The following is a 6,029-nucleotide window of genomic DNA, read 5'->3' on the forward strand; positions in this document are numbered from 1 at the left end:
TTCTGTTAGTTTCACTGTGTCCCTGTTTAGTTTCTGTTTCCACGATCTGTTCATTGGTGAAAGTGGTGTGTTGAAGTCTCCCACTATTATTATATGAGGTGCAATGTGTGCTTTGAGATTTAAAAATATGGAACGCTTCACGAATTTGCGTGTCATCCTTGCGCAATTTGCGTGTCATCCTTGCGCTTGAAAAATCTTAAACATGAATTCTATTATTTCTGTAACAATAAAAAAATTTCCAGTGATGATCAACTTATAAGGAGAAAATGTTTAGTTGGATTTAAATTCTTAGATGTTCCAGCTGATAACTGGTTGACCTCATTGTTTGAGGGCCAAATTCTGTGCTAGTACACAGTAGAAAAGAACTGCTTATATGTCAGGTAGCTCTCAAATGCTTCAAACTCCATCTTCTGGAGGTCCAATGCCCTTTCCTGGCCTCTGCAAGCCCCTGTGCACATACACAAATGCACACACACACACACACACACACACACACACACACACAGATTAATAATAAACATATCTTTCAAATACAGTAAAATACATAATGCATCATAAAATACTAAAATTTAAGAGACAAACTTTACTGTAAAGGATGTAGAGTTACTGAAACACTCCTGAGCAGTGTCTTAGGGTTTTGCTGCTATGAAGAGACACCATGACCATGGCAAATCTTATAAAGTAAAATGTTTTATTAAGATAAGGCTTACAGTTCAGAGGTTTAGTCTACTATCATCATGGCAGAAAGCATGGTGGCATATAGGCAGACATGGTACTTGCAGAAGGAGTTGAGAGTTCTACAACTGAATCTACAGGCAACAGGAAGTGACTAAGACATACTTCCTCTAACAAAGCCACACCTACTCCAGTAAGGCCATATTCTCTAATCGTGTCACTCTTCTTAAGTATAAAGGAGCCATTTTTATTCAATCCACCATATGGAGTATGTTCCAGAGCAAACTGATACATAGGTTGAAAAAGTGACAATCAATATGCACTATATTATGCCTCCCCTAAGACTTAGAACCTTCATTTCTAGGTTTAGACTATGGAACATTGAGTTCATAGAGGTGCCAAAACCATTCATGATAAAATCCACAGTCACTTCATTTACAATAGTTCCAAAATGTTCAGTATCATGGCAGAATAACTGTAGATGACAATAATTAATTAAATACTTGAAAACAGCTATTCGCATTTTGAGTGTTCTTAGCACAAAGACATGATAAACGTCTGAGGTGAGAGATGTGCCAATTGATCTGACCTAATCATTACACATATTGAAATGTCACACTGCATTCCATAAGCATGGAAAAGTACTATGTGGCAATTAAAAGTAAAAGTGTATTTTCAAAAGATTGGAGGCAAAACTACACACACACACACACACTGTATATATTATACAGCTGCATTAAATGGAATTAGATTAAATCTTTCAATGCAGAGAAAGATGGGACTATATGATTCTTATTAATAGACTAGCTCTCAACAGAGAAAGGTCAAAAGTAAAGAGTTAAGACACAAACACAAACCATTTAAAGATTAACCTAATAATGTTTAGTCTATTAATGGTAACAAAGAAGAATTTAAAAGAAAGATCTTTAACAGAAATTCAGAATAATACTTTATAATAATCTAACACTGTTATTGTGAATAATTAAATAAATGGGAAAATATTAGTAAGACTACTATCTGAATAATAAATCTAACAAACTTAACTCATACATAGAAAATATAGCACCTGCTAACTCAGAGTGCATGTTCTTTTCAAAGGCTGTGAAATATTTAACATAATTAACCATATAATGAACCAAAAAGAAAGTCTCAATAAGTGACAAATAATTAAAATAATTTGGAACAAGATTATATCATCAGAATGGAAATATAGAAGAAATAAGTGTCAAAAATGTAATCAGAAAGTCTCTCCAAGTTTGTATTTTAAATAATGTCTTTCTAAATAAAGAAAAAATGTGTGAAAAATTGTTTTCAAGAAATATGGTAATTACCTTGAAATGGTAATGAAAACAATTGGAGCAGATATTAAGAGAGGTGTGTGAAGCTTTTGGGAGGGAAGTTATTGTCTTAAATGTGTGTGACAGGAAAGAAGAAAGTGGCAATTGTTGCAGTGTGTCCCACTCAAAAAAATCAGAGAAATTTTTTTAAAAGATCAGAAATTAATAGGCTAGAAATTAAACAAGTAAGAGAGACATGAGAACACTTTTTTTTTTTCGTGAAATGTTACTAAGGCTGAGAAATGCATGGCGAGTTTAGGGAGGTGAACTGCACAGAGCAGCTCATGTCTGCATCCCCACTAGCTGCGAGACTGAGGGAGGAGTGATGAGCTTGAAGGCTTAAAGCCCAGGCCACATGCTAAGTTCTAAATCAGCCTGAGATAGATGCTAAGACTTTAACTCTAAGTAAACCAGAGAAGATATTGCTAACTAGAAATAAAGGAGGATTTTAGAAATATAGTATGTTGCTGTGAAAGTGTCTGAAATGTTTGAAAATCAGATGAAGCTGGCAAATAACAATAATAAGACAACACAAAATTATTAAAAACTTGAATAGTTTTTATAGGCAACTGTTTTCTTAGTAACAAGCTTTACTTTTGTGCAGTTAAACAAAAGTAGGCTACATTCTGTGCCATGTTAATGTACAGTTTCTGAAATTGTTTTACAAGACTCTGATAATAAAACCCTTAAACTCACAAAAAAGAAAGAAAGAAAGAAAGAAAGAAAGAAAGAAAGAAAGAGAGAGAGAGAGAGAGAGAGAGAGAGGGAGGGAGAGAGGGAGGGAGGGAGGGAGGNATGGAGGGAGGGAGGGAGGGAGGGAGGGAGGGAGGGAGGGAGGAAGGAAGGAAGGAAGAAATCCTTGCATAGATGAGATGGCTCAGGGGCAGTGCTCTAGCTGTTAATCATGGTGATTTGAGCTACATCCGAGCAACCCACATAATGGAAGGACAGGACTGATTACAAACCTTCCCAAACCTTCATGTGTGCTCCATGGCACATGTGTACTGATATAGTCACACACATACACAAAATAAATGGAAACACGAGGAAAAAAGAATCTTTAATTAAATAACTCCAGACATGTAATATGTGACATTTTTGAATATTTGCATATTATCACAAATCTTAGACTTAAATCTAAAAAACAAAGAAGAATAGAAAAAAAGGAAATACTTGCAAGCTGTATTATGAGCTCAGCATACTTTGGACATAAAACATGAGAAGCTCATTCCAAGAGATGAGCATTACAGGCAATTTCCCTATGAAAATACATACAGAAATGCTGAACAACCCCTTAGCAGACTTCTGTCAAAAGAACAGTGTGCCATGACTGAACTGGGTTTGTTTTGTGAATGAGAGGCTGGCATAGCATTCAGAGCAACCCACGTGACTCACCATCCAAACCGCTCTTCACCCAAAAATGACCAAAGAAACAAACTGGTTTTAAACAAAAGCTCAGGGACCTTTCCTGAGGAAACACACACAATTCATCTCAAAATTTGCGGGAATAAAATTTTAGTTTGAAATAGCAAAAATAATCTTAAAGAAGGAAACCTATGGACCTACCTAAGTAGGAGTTGGAGCTGGTTTTGGAAGATATTTTGTTGTGAAAACATGAGAAAAATGAGTGACTAAAGAGTCTGGAAAAATGCCACACAGAAACGGAACTACACCACGCAACCTCAAACATACGACATGATGACATCTATGGAGAGGCATGATCTTCTCAGTGGATGTACCGGCTCATATATTTATAAGGAAAACAAATTCCTGTCCTATGTGAAGAAATACATTTTAGAGAGACAATAGGCTTATATGAAAGGGATAGCAATAAAAATTTTAGGACTTGTAGGGTATTTTCATGAATTTGAAATTGGTGAGTATTTTTAAAATCTAAAAATTAACAGCACTAATTATGACAAAATCAGCCAATTGGGTTCTTTCGAAATTTTAAGTCTAGGAAATTAAAAGACATGTTCCAGAGTGAAAGGATATAATAAATATTTAAAGATGTAGAATATATGATAAATGACTCACATAAACAATGTATAAAGAACCTTTATTTTTAAATGACTAAAATAACCAATAAAATCTAGCATTAAAAAAACTTCCAAAAATAAAATAAAATGAAGAGTTGAGAGGAAGAAATAGTATGCATATATGAAAACTGCAAAGAATAAATACAGGCACTGTATCATTAAAAATTTAATCAATCAATCAATCAATTAATTTAAAAATCAGTTCTACTTGTATTTCTGAAGTGTTCTACATTCCTTTCTAGTACTATGACAAACAACATGATCAGAAGCAATTTGGTGGGAAATAGGTTTATTTCATTGGACAGGTTATAGTCCTCCATTGAGAGAAGTCAGAGAAGGAACTCAAGGCCAGAGCTTGCAGCAGAGATTATGGAAGAATTCCTACTAGCTTTTTTTCATGTGCACATTTACTACCTTTCTTATACAGCTCAGTCCACCTGCCTGGGGATAGTACTGTCCAAAGTGGGCTTAGCATTTCTACATCGATTCGAACACGTGGAAAAGCCCCACAGATGTGCCCACGGGCCAATGTGATGAAGGGGATCCCTCAACTGAGAATCCCTCAGATAACTCTAGGATGTGTCCAGCAGAAACCAAACAAAACCAAAGGCACCAAAAACAAAATATAGATTCAAAGTATTTTCAAGAAAAGACTAGCAAACTACACAATAAGAGTACTACCCAACTTGACCAATTTGAACTTAGTCCTAGAATACAAGAATTGATCCAATACACATGATTCACTGTGATACATGCCACTATCTAAAAGAAGGAAAGAACTCATGGTCACTTAACAGAGACAAAAAGTATTTTAGAAAATCCACATCCTTTGAACAACAAAAAAAAAATATTAAGTAAATTTACTTTAGCCCAAGCTCACTGCTAATATAGTTTATCAAAAAAAAACAAAAAAAACAAACAAACAAAAAAAACCCTGGAAAGCGTCCATGTAGGAGCTGCTAAAAGAAAAGATGTCCATCACCACCACAGCTAGCCAACATTGTGATTGTCAGCTTGATTGGATTTGATTGAGAGGCACCTGGGAGATTAGTATAGCATAATTCCAGATGTGTCTGTTATGACATTTGCAGAGGGGAAATGAAATCAAGAGAATTCTGCTTTCGCAAACAGTATAACTCTTTCATGATTTGAAATTTAAATAGACTATTGATAGGTGGTCCAATGACAAAAGGTTGGAGAATGTATGTCATTAGGGGTACTTTGTGAAATCTATCTTGTCCCCTTTTGGGACATGTCTGTAATTTTAATTTTTTTAATCTTATTTTAATGATGGTTTTTAAACACTCTAACCTCCCTTTTAGCCCACTATCCACCAGAGGTAGTTGAAAAGAAAGGATATGGGGGGAGGGAGGAATATACCTGTTTAGAGAGGTCCTTTGGAGCAATTCCCATCTATGTTTTTTGGAAATCGGCAGTTCAGTTCACAGTTAGCAGTGGCAGCTTGATTCATTTGCAAACACTTTACTGATACACCAGCAATCCAGTTTGGTAGAGTTGGGATAGCAAACATGAATCAGCAGTGGTGGCCTTACCTAGCAGGAACAGCCAGGCCTCAGCCTCGGCAAGAGCCAGCAGCAGAGACCTGAAGAGACCCAAAAGGATGTCAGGAGTTCTCAGCTGTGCCTCTCTCAGGAAAATGAAGATCAGCAAAGACTGGAGACCCACAAGAATTGCACAGCTAGCTCTAGAAGCAAGCCTACCTGAGTCTCTGTCACTGTCCATCCAGTTCTATTTATACCCTCCAAGCATCACAATGTTCTCCTTGGGTCTTCCCTCAAAATGGGTGTTGCCTCAGCACATGCATCTGTCTCAGCTGTCATCATTCTGTCAATCAGCCTCAGTCTGCAGAAACAGCAAGAAACTGCAGCATGCCCAGTCGGAGGACAGTGACCTGCCCTGCAGGGAGCGCCATCTTGGCTCCGGGACTCCGCCGAGCTTAGTCTGTACAGGTCAGAGT

The sequence above is a fragment of the Mus caroli genome, chromosome 4 (genome assembly GCF_900094665.2).
Source record: "Mus caroli chromosome 4, CAROLI_EIJ_v1.1, whole genome shotgun sequence".
NCBI lineage: Eukaryota > Metazoa > Chordata > Mammalia > Rodentia > Muridae > Mus > Mus caroli.